Raw genomic sequence first — 15,333 nt, 5'->3', positions numbered from 1 at the left:
CAGCCTCCAGCCCTCCCCTCAGTGACCTGACTCTCAGGTACACCCCACTGTCCAACCCTGTCTCACAGCTCGCTGGCACTGTATTCATTTTGTTTTTTCAAAGTTTTCTCTTTTCAGCATCTAATATTCTCTTGATCCCAATGGTTCAGTTTTCATTTCAGAGTTATAGTTTTTTTCCGTAATGATTAGATTTACGGGTGTGTGTGTGTGTGTGTGTGTGCGCGTGCGTTTTGACATTTTGCATGTTCTTTCTTACCATGTTCGATCTTTCCCACAGCGTCTTGAACCTACAGAATGCGATTATAATGACGATCTTAATGGTTTTATTCTAATTCTCTCATCTGTGCAATTTCCGGCACTGTTTCTATAGATTGATTTTTCTCTTCGTTTCGACCCGTAATTTCCTGTTTCTGGCCTGACCAGTGAGATATATACATATATGTGAGTGAGATATAGGCCAGGCATTGTGAAATTTACTTTTCGGGTGCCGGATATTTTTGTATCTCTATGAGTATTTTTGAGGTTTGTTTTGAAGTACAGATAGGAAACTTGAAAACAATTCTGTCCTTTGAGGATTAATTTTTAAGCTTTGTTAGGTGGAACCAGCTGAGCCTTTTCTGTACGGCTGATCACGCCCCACTACTGCGTCAGTGCCCTTCTAAGTCCTTTATACCATGTCTCATGAATTAGGTGGCTGTAGCTTGACCGGTAGGAACAGGAACAATTCTCAGTAGTTGGGACTGTGGACTGTTTGCTCCTTTTGAGTGATCCTTTCCTTGTCCTTGGTAATTTCCCTTTCTAAAAAAAAAAAAATTATGTATTAGAGAGAGAGTGCATGGGGGGGTAGATGGGGGAAGTGAACTCCCTGCTGAGTGGACAGCCCAATGACAATGACTACTCAAGGGCTTGATCTCAGGACCCAGAGCTCATGACCTGACCTAAAACTAAGAGTCCATGCTTAACTGATGGAGCCACCCAGGCTCCCCATCCTTGGTAATTTCCGAACATAATAATCATCATAAAATTTCAGAATTCCAGGGATAAATAGAAAATCCTGGGATCCCTGGGTGGCGCAGCAGTTTGGCGCCTGCCTTTGGCCCAGGGCGCGATCCTGGAGACCCGGGATCGAATCCCATGTCGGGCTCCCGGTGCATGGAGCCTGCTTCTCCCTCTGCCTAGGTCTCTGCCTCTCTCTCTCTCTCTCTCTGTGTGACTATCATAAATAAATAAAAATTAAAAAAAAAAAAAAGAAAATCCTAAAAATTTTCAGAGAAAACGAAAAGACTGAAAAGTCACGATCTAAGAATTGGGAATCAGAACAGTTACAGATCATTAATTATTTAAGCATAGGAAAGGAAGAAAAAAACTTTTGGGAGCTACTGAACAGGAAAAATATGAGTCCATTAACAATCCATTTGTATCCAATGCACAAAATTAAAGAATCGGTTTTTGTATAAGGAGAGAGTCCCTAAAATGACACTCCTAACTCACAAATCCCTGATCCTGGGAGGTGAGAGACGCCAAAGTCCAGCTCCTTCCTTCACTTTCCGGAGGAAGAGGAGTGATTACTGCCCTGCGTCTCAAAGGAGGCAATTGTGAGCACAGATGAGGCAGAGCTGCTTTTGAGTTTTATGCCTCTATCAGGTTACCGGCTCACCAGGTTATTAGGACTCACTTCCTAGCCAAGAATTGCTCTTCCTGCAGAAGGACTCCTCTTTACCTGTTGCTTCCTCATACCATTTCCTGCCTCAGAGATGGAATGGTAGAGTCAAATCAGAACAGCAACTCGGAGCGGAAACAAATCCAAGCGAAAGCTAAATTATGCACGTTTTATCATCATATGAGGAATAAAAGTCCTAAGTAGGCCGCCAGGTTATGGAAGCTTTCCTAACCCAAGACATTGCAGACACCAGGTACTAAGCATCAAGTCAGAGAAGGAGGGAGCGTGTGGGGAAAATGGGTGGTAGGAGGATGTCTAGAGATGGGAAATGGAACATGCAAAGTAATATGAGGAAGCCAGACACACCAAGTGGAATGTTTTACTATGTTTTTTTTTCCCCCCCACATTTTACTGCTTTATTGCGGGTTGCACTCTGCACCACCGTACAGGCTAGATACGCAAAACACTTGCGTCTTAGGACAGGGTGAGATCCTGCTCTTAAGTGAAGAGTTCAATCGGGACAACTAAAGTCCCCATTTTCTTTATTTTTTTTTTTTTTAAAAAAACTGAATTCCTGTAATATACTCCTCAGTAAAGTAAGATTTTAGACAAGTGGCTTCCTTTACTTGAAGCCAATGATATTGTCAAATGCGAAATAGCCTACATGTTTAAATAAACTAAACAATATATAAACACACGAGTGTGATCGATTCAACACAGCCATATGGGGAAATCTCTTCAAGAACACCTGTTGAAGAAAAATGTTCTTGATCGAGGAGCTCAGATGAGAACACAGAACCCCATCTTGGAGTGCCCGGGATCTAAAGTAAAACCCTGCTTGTTGTGAGGATGAGCTGCAGATTATATTAAAGTGTAAGGGTTTACTTTTTTAATGTCAACTGTCTCATCATCACTCTACAGTACATGTAAAGGCACAGATTGATGTATTTTTCTGGCATCTTTCTGACGCACCCTTGCCCTAAATAAATCTGTTTGCCAGGATCTTGTCGCTTAAATTAGCCATCTCAAACTCTTGGTCCTGCCAACACAGGCGATTGTGCCAATGTTCTCAGCATTTACTGGCACACGAGCTGTTGCCTTTTCTTTGGCTTTCTGTGTGTACCTGGGGCCATCATCCTTCCTTCACAAGACAGCAGTCTGGCTTATATATCCCTGAGACAGACCTCAGGATTGTTTGGACTCATTCTGGTTCTCTCCAGGGTGTGCATCCTGCATGATATATTTTCAGCCACATAATATATTGTTCAGAATTTGTCATGCACATACTTGCAGATTGGCAGAGCCACCTGCCAGAGATGAGAACCTTTTAAGTTGTTGTCAAACGTCATAAAATGTGTTCCATGATTAATTTTGTGGGCACAGATTGGTTTTTGCACAGAGTCCAAAATTTGGGATATGTCACAGTGACTAAATGGCACCGGCATGCTGAATGAATTTGGAATTTGTTTTGTCAAGTGTGGGAGCAGGCACACAGATGGGCTTTGATCCAGTGGTGCTGCTTGGAATTCTCATTATAGCAATGATGTCATTTGTCACGTAGAGTGGGTAATGGTGCTGCCAAATTGTGGACAAAGCATGGCAAATAACAAAGCACCCAGGCCAAGGGAAAGGACTTGCGGTAGCACAGGAAGTTTTCACTACCAGCTGACCTCTACTTACAGGACATAAACATTGCGTCAGGGCTGCCAAAAATACGCTCAGTAGAAATACAGGCAGAGAAGGAAACTTCCAACAGAAAGGGCCCTTTAAGGAGGGCCCATATAGCCTAGGAAATCTCCACTTTACAGAGAAAATCAAGTAAAACAAACATGCCCTTGCTATTTGCATTAGGCTGTGAAAGGAATCTTTGAGCTATAAGCAAGAGTCTTTCTGCAAATCCAACCAAACCCCGGCCGAGGCATTTTGCTTTAGAAGAAAAGCTTTGTCTACTCGACAGTTTAGCAACTACATTGGAGAATGGAAAAAACCACACACGTATACAGGTGCACACAGGTAAAACCCGAAAATCTTATGATGGCAAAGAAGTACGGCATTTGCCCACCAAGTCTACACCAGAATCCTCCGCTCTACAGGGCTTTAAAAGTACATTCATGATGCGGCTAAAGCAGTGTTTAGAGGGAAATTTATAGCTGTAAGTGCCTAAAAAGGAGAAAGACCTCAAATCAATAACCTAAACTTTAAGACACTCAAAAAAGAGGAGTAAACTAAACCCAAAGCAAGTAGAAAGAAGGGGACAAAATAAAGTTTAGAGTGAGAAATAGAATTGGAAGAGCAAAAACCAGGATAGCAGAGAAAAAAAGAATAGAAATAAAAAACAAGTATGAAAATTAGTGAAACTAAAACTGGGCTTCTTGAAAAGACCAACAAAGTGGACAAACCTTTAGCTAAACTGGCCAGGAAATAATGAAAATTCGGATTATTAAAATCAGGAATTACTACCAAGCTTACAGAAATAAAAATACGTTACATATACATTACATAAAATATATATTAAATCTAACTCTGTGTATTATACATAACTATGTATTATACAGGACTATATACTCATACATCTAATTTATATAATTAGTTCATGTATTTAATAGTGTGTATATATATATATATATATATATATATATTTAATTAATTCTTCATACCAGAGGCCCACCATGTAAATTTTGATTCAGAAAGCCTTGAGTGTGAAATGAGTATTTTCATTTTCTGGGAATTATGAAGGTTTTGGGGATGTGCTCTTCGTTGAGAACTACCGACCTAGCACATATTAGTCATTCAGAAATATCGTTGAATTACAGTGGAATATTTATGTACCAGTTAACATCACGTGCAGCTTCATAAAAGCATGGACGTCCAAAGTAATAGTGCATTTAAGGAAAGTAAAGGAAAGCCAGGGATAGGCAACTTGGGGCAAGTGCGAAGGCTCCACAGTTTCATTCGGGATCCTGGCCTCTGGGATGTAGAACCGGTGTCCTAGGACGGGGCTTTGATCAGCAAGTTTACTCATGATTTAAGACGGCTGCAGGAGTTCCAGTTATCACATGTGAGTTGCAGGCCAGAAAAAAGGAATATATTTTTTGCACAAACATAACAATCAGCCTGTCTAGTCAGGTCAGTATCTTTTTTTTTTTTTTTTTTTTAATTTCAGAGAAAGAGAGAGTGAGAGAGCGAGAGGCTGAGCAAGCACAAGAGGGAGGGAGGGGCAGAGGGGGAACCCGACTCCCCGCTGAGCAGGGAGCCTGAAGTGGGGCTCGATCCCAGGACCCTGAGATCATGACCTGAGCCGAAGGCAGACACGTAAGAGACTGAGCCACCCGGGCGCCCCAAGTTAGCATCTTCTAAGCAGATTTCAGAGAAGTCTCACATAATATTCTGAGCTGTATGTCATTGCTCAGAACTCATTTACGTGGCTCCAGCTTGCGGCAATCGGATTGGGAAATCGAGGCTTTTATTTCGGTTGACAAAGGGCCCAGCTACAAAATCTCAACCCTGTCCCTGGGGAGGAAGAGGGACATGCACGCTGACATAATCTCCCAGGAATCTTTGCCATACTTTACCACAGCTTCTAGAATCTACTTCAAAACTCGGTTCTTACAGCATTCCGGGTCAGTAGGTTGTTCCTCCTTTGGAAAGTCTCAGCCAGTTGCCTACAAGTACTTACCCAGCAGGTGCTGTGGAGACGCGGGGAACGCCAGCTGGGCTCCTACCCTCCAGTACCCTCACGTGATCTGGGCAAATGAGACCTATATAAATGAATCAATCCACAATGCTGTCTGCCAGCATCTATGAAGGGCTACGGTTTACAGTGTAGACCCCCACTTCATAGTTGCATTTCAGACTTAAGAAACAAAACGATGTTGTGTACAAACTGACTCAAACTAAAATATTCATTGAAATGAACCACATTCCTTTAATGGAAACCAAATCTGAAAATTCAAATTTACTCAACTCCAAACCATCCCAAAATGTAAATATTTAAAAAACAAACAACAACAAGGGGCAGCCCCAGTGGCTCAGTGGTTTAGCGCCTGCCTTTGGCCCAGGGCGTGATCCTGGAGACCCAGATCGGGTCCCACGTCGGGCTCCGGGCATGAAGTCTGCTCCTCCCTCTGCCTGCATCTCTGCCTCTCTGTGTGTGTGTGTCTCTCATGAATAAATAAATAAAATCTTTAAAAAAAATAAAAATAAAAAATAAAAAACAACAACAACAAAAAAAAAACCCAAAACAAACCTTCCAGGATCCATTGTTCTTTTTGCTTCTTATCACTTGCCAGGTATGAACGGAACCTTGCAAAACAGCCTTAGAATCATGAGCTTCTCAGTCTCGCAGGTGATGTGGTCATCAAATGGCTGGCGAGAGGACAGACGCTGGCAGCTGTCTCACCGCCTCAGGGCAGCGAATTTGTCCTGCTTACCCCCTGTACCAGGGCACGTGCGGGTCCTAGAGGTACCGGGAAGACACTCAGCTTTCAAAGAGCTCACAGACCCACCGAAGGGAACAGACATATAAGCAGTCACAGAATCAAAGCAGAGATGGTGCTGATTGTTATTGTAGTCGCTGCTCTTGTTGTTTCTTTAGCTGCAAGGATTTTAACAGAGGGCAAAGCTCTGTGGAATAGAGTTCTCGTTGGTGGTCACCAGAGAAAGCTCTACAAGGCAGTGGTTCTCAACCAGGGGCGGTTTTGAAGTCCAGGCAACATTTGACAACGTCTGGAAACATTCTTAATTGTCAAATGGTGGGTTGGGGGGTGAGGGTTGCGACTGGCATCTAGAGAGTAGAAGCCAGGGATGCCGCTAAACATGTCACCTTGCCCAGGACAGCTCCCCACCTGCCCCCACAAAGAATTATCCGACAAAAGGCCAAGAGCACCAAGGCTGATAAACCTTAGCGAGGGGGAAACATTTTTTACAGGGATGATCAGGATTTAGCGAGTGGGTGAGTGGGGGTGGGAATGCCAGCGAGAGGGCCAGGTGAGCAAAGCCATGCAGGAGGAAATGAATGCCCTGTCTAGGAAGTGAGGAGGGCCTCGGTGGGGTACAGAGTGTACACCGGGGATGGGGAAAGCATGGAAGGAAAGGGCGCTTAACACTTAGGTTGAGGCGGACTGTGGTGGCTCCCAGATGCTTGGATTTATTCTTTGGGCTAGAGTGAGCCCCTGAAGGACTGTAAAAATTGAAGAGCTAGGATTAGAACTATATTTTACAAATATAATCTGAGGAAGGGGGCACCTGGGTGGCACAGTCGGCTGAGCATCTGACTCTTGGTTTCAGCTCAGGTCATGGGATCAAGCTCAGAGTCCTCTTGAATTTCTCTCTCTCTCCCTCTGCCCCAGCTCACCTGCATGCCCCTCTCCAATCTCAAATAAATACATCTTTTTTTTTTAAAAAAAAGAGAGAAATATAATCCAAGGAAAGAGCTTCAATTATTGAAGCGTATAATAAGCGTATAATAAGAAAATTCTTCATATTTGAGGGTTGTCTGTCATTAAGCTATGATTGTTGGAAAGCACCAGAACTTCAGAGAAGAGAGGAGAAATTCTACACAACTGGACTAGGTGTGCTGGTGACGGTGTGGACTGCTGTGGGATGGATAGTGAGGAGGGCCCGGGGGGTGAGAGACGGGTGCATCGTTGAATCCTATGCTGGGAGATCCTTCCCTGTGGCCTCCAAATCTGCAGTAGCGTTTTCAGACGTCACAACACAACTCGTACTGGGGTTTCCTGTGGAAGAGGACTGTATTTGGGTTGACTGGACGTTGGGGGAGAAGGGTGGTGAGAAAGGGGGCAACACTGGCCGGAAGTGGGGGAAAGAATTTAGATGCTTCTGTAATTAGTCATTTCACTTCCCACTGCTTCCTCTCAAGCTCCTACGGCCCTGCCCCACAGCAGTGCGCAGGCTTCCCAGGTATCCCACACTTGGCTGCTCTTCTTTCTGGTTGGGATGCTCTTCCTCTCGGTGGAGCAAATTTCTGCTGACTCTTCAAATCCACTTCAATTGTCCTATTCTCTGCACCGCACTTTAGACAAGTATCAATAGTGTGTTGTGTTAGCAGAGGTGTTTCTTTTTCGCCAATCAGGTAGTGAACCCTTAGGTGAACCCTCTTACCCTCAGGCTCACTGGAAGGGGTGAGAATGGTATTTTATTCTTCTCTGACCCTCCATTAGGTAGCAAAGTATCTGGCATATTTCCTATACTCCGTGATCATTCGTTGAATGAAGTGAAGTCCATGAATGGCCAAAGGATTGTACTCTGGGCCTACGTTGCCTCTGCGTGCATGTTGTAAAAACTACACTTTTCCTTACTAATTTTACGTCTCAAACTTCATTTTCTAGCTCAAAAATTTCCTTCTGATAGATGATATCCTACCAGGAATCAAAAAACCCAGGGTATGGCTTTAAGCCTTGAGTGAATGGACTAAAATCATGTTTCAATATGCTTTTCAGAATGCCTGCATGTTATTAATTTAACATCGACCCGCTTATTAAGATTCCATTATTAAGGAAACAATTGTAAAAATCATTAAGAGCACTTCTACGGATTTTAGCCACTGACTCATCCACCAGTTTTCAATTAGCTTGACCTGAACATTCCTCATTCAGAGTATCAGGTAAAATTTTATTTTTTTAATCATTAATAAACGTTTGTCCATACGCTGACTTTTTTGTGCTTTTATTGTTGCTGTTGATGTGAGGAAGGTTCTACACAGGAACAGCTGCACATGTGGGACAATGCCCAGGGACAGTTTAAAGACCCTTTTCCAAAATCTCTTTCCCACACTGGTGGTATGTGACGCCTCTGGTCTCAGCATTTAGTATTTCCTTCGAGCTGAAGCATGAAGCCTCTAGTCACACTAGCTTCTTTGGAGACAGGGTATGACTTTTGTGACATCAAAAACCTATATTCGGAATGTGGATTTAGAACAGAATTCTGGGCCTGGGAGGAGGGGCTGTCTCTTTGGTTTCCGTTGCGCCTCCCAGATCAAGTTCTGTTTTCTCGTAGGGCACTTGGGCATGAAGCTTACGACCTTACTATCAGCAGCCCCTTAGGACTGCGTCCTCTGTTGACATGGGGTCACTCCCCACACCTCTTGAAAATTTAAACCCTGAGCACAGCCTTACTCTTTCCGATAATGTGCCTGTCATAATTCTGGGCGATTTCAATCTGCATATTGACGACCGTTCCAATCTTCTGGCCTCCGATTTCCTTGACCTCTTCTTCTCTAATGATCTCCTTCTTTCTCAACTTCAGCTACTCATCCCCACAAATGGGCCCCTCACCCCCTACTCTAGACCTGGTCCTTGTCAGTGGCGGCTACCCTTCCATAATCTTAAGCATTTCCACTCTAGGACCACACCTCATATCGTCCCAGTGCGACATCTCCCACCAGACACTGCCTGTGTCTTACCATCTTTTCACCGTCTTCATACCCCACACGTCCTTACTTACCTCTTTATCCATCCTAGACTTTATAGTCGATCCTAACAGTCACTTGCTTTGCACACCCTTTACTCTCTGGAGCTCCTCTCATTTCTTTGTCTTCCTCTGGCAAAACCCCAGTCCTGGTAATTGGCAACTCTCTTCCTGCTCTGTGCCTGTTTTCTGATTCCTAAACTTGTCCGAAGGAAAATACCCAACTTTACTGCGTGGCCTTATTTTAAACTCATGAAGCACTAAACTTGAGCAGACCCACCAATTCTCTTTCCCTAATCTGTTAACTCTTATTTCATATCTTCTGTGTCCTCCAACTTTTAGTCCTTTTCCTCCTTCATCGTCTTCAGCTGATGACCTTAATTCCCTTTCACCGAGAAAATGGAAGCAACCAGAAGAGACCTTCCACATATTGCTTCCATCACTCCTACCAACCTACTGGTATCTGTATCTGTGTTCCATCTTGCATGAGCAACTGTTCATGTTCCCATCGAAGGCACATCTCTCCTCTTGGGCAGTAGGTCCCAGCACCCCACATCTCCTCAAGCAGATTACTCAAGCAATTTTACTCTAGCAATTTTAGAGAGGCTCTCTTCTTCGTTGTCCATTTATTTCCATCGGCACACAAACATGCTATATTTCTCATAGTAAAATACTCCCCTCAATGCCAAGCTTCCCTCCAAATACTTTTCCATTTTTCTTATCGTCTCTATAGCAAAACTCCTTTAAAGATTTGTTCATATTTGTAGTCTCCGTGTCTGCTTCCCACGCTCTCCCATGAACCACTATAATTGGAGTTTTATCTACACCGTTGCACCAAAACGGCCAGTGTCTCCAATGATTTCCCTTTTGTCAAAGCAAATGGTCAGTTCTCAGTCCCTATCTCACTTGAAACAATTGATTATTTCCTCATTGAAACATCTGCATTTGGCTTCTGGTGTATCACCTCTCAAGCCTTCTCTGAACTCAGTGGACATTTGTGGTCTTCTTCTTCTTTGTTGTTGTTGTTTGAAGATTTTATTTATTTACTTATTTCATGACAGAGTGTGAGCAGGGGGAGGAGTAGAGGGAGAGGGAGAGAGAATCTCAAGCTGACTCTGCACTGAGCACTGAGCCCAAGGTGAGGCTCAAGCCTGTGACCCTGAGATCATGACCTGAGCCGAAATTAAGGGTTGCATAATTAAGACTCAACTGACTGAGCCACCCAGGTGCCCCTGTCTTCTTTAATGGTTCTTCTTTACCTGCCTGACCTCCTAATTCTGCAGGGTCCCCAGAATTCTATCTAAAGACTCTTCTGTGCTCTGTCTACACCCCTCCCCAGATGATCTTGCCCAGTGTTAAAACTACATAGTATCAATAACAGCACTGTCCAAGAGGAATATGATGTGAACCACAAATATGAGTCATAGAGGTAATTTTGAATTTTCTAGTAGCCACATTATGAAGAGTAAAAAGAAATAGATTATTTTTAAGAATACATTTTGGAAAAAAAATACATTTTGGTTTTCTCAATATATCCAAAATAGTAACACTTTAGTGTATAATCAATATAAAATCATTGATGTTTTCCATTCTTTTTTCATACCAAGTCTTTGAAACCTCGAGTGCATTTTACTCTTAGAGCACATCTCAGTTTGACGTAGCCACATTTTAAGTGCTCAGTAGCCACACGTGGTTAGTGGCTACTGTTTTCTACAGCTTGGCTCTACATGGTGGACATTGGCTTTCACTGAGCGAGAAAGGAGTCACCGCCAAGTTCTGAGGTGGGAAACACCTTGACTTGAACTTATTTTTTAAAAGGTTACTCTGGCTGCTAGGTTGAAAAGAGACTAAGTGGGAGAGAAGAGGAAGCAGAGAGCCCGGGTGGGAGGGCTGCTGCAGGTGACAGAGAGGAGATAGTGGGGCGGTTATACTGTAAGAAATATAGCAAGTGGTTATATTTTGAGGATGGAATGAATAGGATTTCCAGATGGATTATCAAGAAAACAAGGAGGGATCCCTGGGTGGCGCAGCGGTTTGGCGCCTGCCTTTGGCCCAGGGCGCGATCCTGGAGACCCGGGATCGAATCCCACGTCGAGCTCCCGGTGCATGGAGCCTGCTTCTCCTTCTGCCTGTGTCTCTGCCTCTCTCTCTCTCTCTGTGTGACTATCATAAATTAAAAAAAAAAAAAAGAAAACAAGGAGTCCAGGGTGCTCCGGGGTTTTGATCCGGTGCCACCGTAAGAACTGGAAGAGTGGAGCTGCTTTTCTGGAGAGACAAGGATGTCAGTCAATGGAGCAGGTTTCAAGATGGCGGATCATAGACCAATTGGGATTTCTTAAGTTTGAATTTTCTGTTAGACAAATTAAAAAAAATAAATAGATAAAGACAGTTTTAGCTAGTGACATGTGTCATGGAGAAAAGAAAGAAGCCGTGGAGGGACTGGGGGAGTGCTCCTGAGACAGACTTGTCAGTAGAAGCACCTCAGGAAAGGGGCACTTAAACTAAGTCCTGGATGATGAAATGAGGCCAGCCACACAAACTCTAGAAGAGCATTAGGGTCAGAGGGCCCTACAAAGCTAAAAGCCCTGAGGCAGGAGCATCTGAAGAACAGAGAAGGACCAAGGTGTCTGTCCAGAGTTCAGCCAGCCAGCGCTTGCCCGTCACGATGAAGGAGTTTGGGTTCTATGGCCTGTGCCCTGGCTGGCATTTGGGAAGTTTTAAGATAGAAGTGGCATGATCTAATTTATGCATTAAAAAGAAAACTCTGGGGATCCCTGGGTGGCGCAGCGGTTTGGCGCCCGCCTTTGGCCCAGGGCGCGATCCTGGAGACCCGGGATCGAATCCCACGTCGGGCTCCCGGTGCATGGAGCCTGCTTCTCCCTCTGCCTGTGTCTCTGCCTCATTCTCTCTCTCTCTCTGTGACTATCACAAATAAATAAAAATTAAAATAAAAGAAAAGAAAACTCTGGCTCTTGAGTGGTGAATAGATTTTTATTATAATATAATGTATTATCGTTATTGTTGTTTTTATTATTCCAGGGAACAGAAGCAGAAGCAGGGAGAGCAATTAGAAGCTTTTGCAGTGACTGGGCAAGACATTCTGGTTCTTTCCATTACATGGTTCTACCTCTCTTTTTTCTTAAGCCTTCTCGAGTCCCAGGGACTTCTGGAGGACGTGAATGCGTATTCTCATCTCCATATTTTCTTGCCTGCCCAGCTATGCACCACTACCTCCTGCTCGCAGGAGGAGACTCAGTACATGTTGTTGAGTCAATTATAAGGCTCTTCTCATCAAGGCTCAGGAGCATTTTTTATATATTCGTCTTTCTTATATATGGTATTTTATCTGTCCCGTAATTAAGACTCAAACAATGTTGGGGTTGGGTAAGGCCTTGCTTCAGATAACTGGTTTACTGAGAGGGATCCTTGGATAGCCAGAGGCAGGAAGGAGCGTTTGGGCCTTGCTGGGGTGGAAAATAGGGAGAAGGCAGGGAAGGTGGAGCATGTTGAAAGAAGGAAGGCGGGTAGGGACCCAGCCTTGAGCATGCCAAGGACAGATTTGCCCTACTTTTTCATTTGGCCTCGGGCTGGCCCGCTTCCATTGATGGTGATGTGATCCCTCTGTGTGGGAATGGCTGAAATGGTTTGATCACCGTGGGACCATAATTCATCATGCAAATCCTTTATTAAGAAGATCTTTCTATTTGGCCTTGTACAAAGCCAAGTCTACAGGAATTTGCCATCCAGCATCAAAATTCTCTCTGTCGATACTGATGCTGCAAGTCCTAGCAAACACAGGACGGCAGGCTGAATTCAGACTTTCTGGCACTCCTCCTTTCCTGGCTGGGACAGATGTCCTCAGGGCTCGTCTCAGGCTGCCAGGGAGTTAAGTGCTGGGCTGGGTCTCTACATATGCTGGGCTTGAGTTTGGTTCTGTCCCAAAGGTCTGTGGACCAGAGGGATGACTTTTGGCACCAAGAAAGCAACCCAGGTGTCTGGCTGGTTTTCAGTCTCAAAAGCCTTGTTCCTTTCCTTCAAGTCATTGCTCATCCCTCAGAAGTTTCAAGGCCTTTAGATTAGTGATCTACACCCATAACTGGCGATCCACTGGACTCCCATCCTTGGCATCTGAACAGAGCCAACAGGGCCGGTTACAAAGTCATTGTTAATTACCGTGTGTAATCACATTACACCCAAGGTTGGAGACACTCTACTTTGTTGTTATTTTTTATCTGAAACATGTAATTTTTTTTTTAAAGCATGTCATTTTTGCTTTCTAATTAGGACATGGGGGTTTGGAGTGGCACCATTGTGTTGTTTTTTAATGATGCTGTTCCTGGGGAGGGAGGAGAGGAAAATATTTTCCTTTTTTCTATCAACAATTGTCATTTCTGCATTAAAAGGGTGGAAACTCAGTTCCTCCCTCATCCCCTTTAGGCAAAGAGTCCATGGCTGGAATTTACAAAGGTTGTTGATTTTGACTTAGGGTTGCCTTCCTTTGTTTTTCCCCTTTCCTGCTACCTAATACAATGGGCAAGTTCTTCTAGCCAACACTCCCTAAGGGTGGGGTAAGGAAGACAGCCCATTTCAGTTTTTTTTTTTTTTTTTTTTTTTAAGCTTTGGGTAATCTGCTCTTATATTCACCCAAATAAACGAGCTTGGTGGCACATTCTCCTCTGTCCTTGCATTTGAGTAGAACTTGAAGTTTAAATGGTGTCAGAATGAATCACATTACTTATATTCTAGTAACTAGCTGCAAAGCATCTCGGGGTTAAGCCCAGGAACCTATAAAGATGACATGCAGGTGGAGGGAACTGCTATCATATATTAGCCACTTCCCACTTTTGCTAAAAACTTGAACTTCTTACATACCAACCCATCCCCGTAGAGAGCTGATGTCCTTTCCTTGTAAGTAAAATGGGGCTAGTGAGAAAGACCTGGATTGCCACATGCCGCAGAATGACTGATGGTCAAATGAGATCATGGCTATGAAAGTGCTTTATCTCACAAACACAGGCTATGGTTATCCTTATTTCCTTATTGCTTTTATTAGCTAGCTACCTGGTATAGCCTATTTTGTGTGTCAAAGGTAGGAAGACTGCTGGTCCCGGTGAGTTGAAGACCCAGTTCCAAGCCCCAAGAAAATGACTGGAAATCGATCAATATAAGGGAATTTTCTTTTGGGTAGTTCATTCAGTTATTATGCATCTTATTTATATCATTTCCATTGGGATATAGGTTGAATTTGGCTGAAATAAAGGTAACATTATAAGTCTTTCAGTGACCAGGCATTTCTATCCAAATGGCCATCATGCAAAATTTGATTTCCCCCGATTTTCAATAAATGGAAGACAAGAGAATGTAATTCATTCTAATTATATACCAATAGGAATCCTAAGCATTGCCTTACAAATAGCTGCTTTTATGTCATAAAAGTGAGTTTTGAGGGGAAGAGCCTTGAGCCTTTTGGTATATTCTTTGTTTTCTCTATTTTATCCCTGTGAGGAAGGTGGATGAACCAAGGCATAAAGATGAGCATAAACTCTTCAAAGCCACAGAATTGTTGTCTGAGTTATGACAGCTCCTCACCTCCTTCTTTTTCATTTACATATTTTAAATGTTTTCTACAAGCTTTACAAAAAATAACTGAATATGTCTATGTTTATAATTTTCACACTGACTTTTAATTTATTTTATTTTTGGTTAGTGTTCACTCGAGGTTTCTGAGGGTTTAAAGCTGCCTGCTAAAAGCTGCTTTCTCTGTCCCCAAAGAATATTTAAACCACTTCTATGGAATCAGAATCTGCTAGCGAAGCCCATCTTCACACAGGAAAAAGCAAAAAAGAAGTAATATCTGTTGAGGGTCTACGCCATGCTGGGTCTCACGGTAGGTTCTTTATACAGGCCGTTTTATCTAGTCTTTGTATCAATTCCACAAATTATATAAAATGGTCCTCATTTTACTGACAAGTAATTGAAGCTAGTGAGTCGCACCATCAGGATGTAAGCATACCTGTGCTATCTGTTCCAGTTTACAGCATTTACATTTTGAAACATTTAAACTTTCCAAAATTATAGTCAGGTCTCCCACGTTGACAAACTCCACTGCATTTGATTTTTTTTTTTTAATAATCCCCTCCATCTGTAAAGTAGGAAAGATTTAGTTATATTTTTAAAAAAACACATAAATCTGAAACAGTGCTGATACAAACACTTTATTAATAATTTGTGATCAAAATATGAAGAGA

The 15,333-nt window shown here is 43.1% G+C and overlaps 1 long non-coding RNA gene across 2 annotated transcripts; it reads right to left on the bottom strand.

Annotated features, from left to right (window-relative positions):
* Positions 1-319: 319 nt before the first annotated feature.
* On the bottom strand, positions 320-8,539 carry LOC140615369 (uncharacterized). Of its 2 annotated transcripts, none has more exons than XR_012016040.1 (3): positions 5,907-8,539; positions 5,337-5,418; positions 320-794 (listed from the first exon to the last, which is right to left on the bottom strand). It is a non-coding gene; the product is annotated as an uncharacterized lncRNA (long non-coding RNA). The 2 variants fall into 2 exon arrangements; XR_012016039.1 differs by having other exon boundaries at positions 5,337-5,403.
* Positions 8,540-15,333: the final 6,794 nt, after the last annotated feature.

Source organism: Canis lupus, chromosome 23 (assembly GCF_048164855.1).
Source record: "Canis lupus baileyi chromosome 23, mCanLup2.hap1, whole genome shotgun sequence".
NCBI lineage: Eukaryota > Metazoa > Chordata > Mammalia > Carnivora > Canidae > Canis > Canis lupus.
This window is presented reverse-complemented; position numbering and strand designations above follow the sequence as displayed.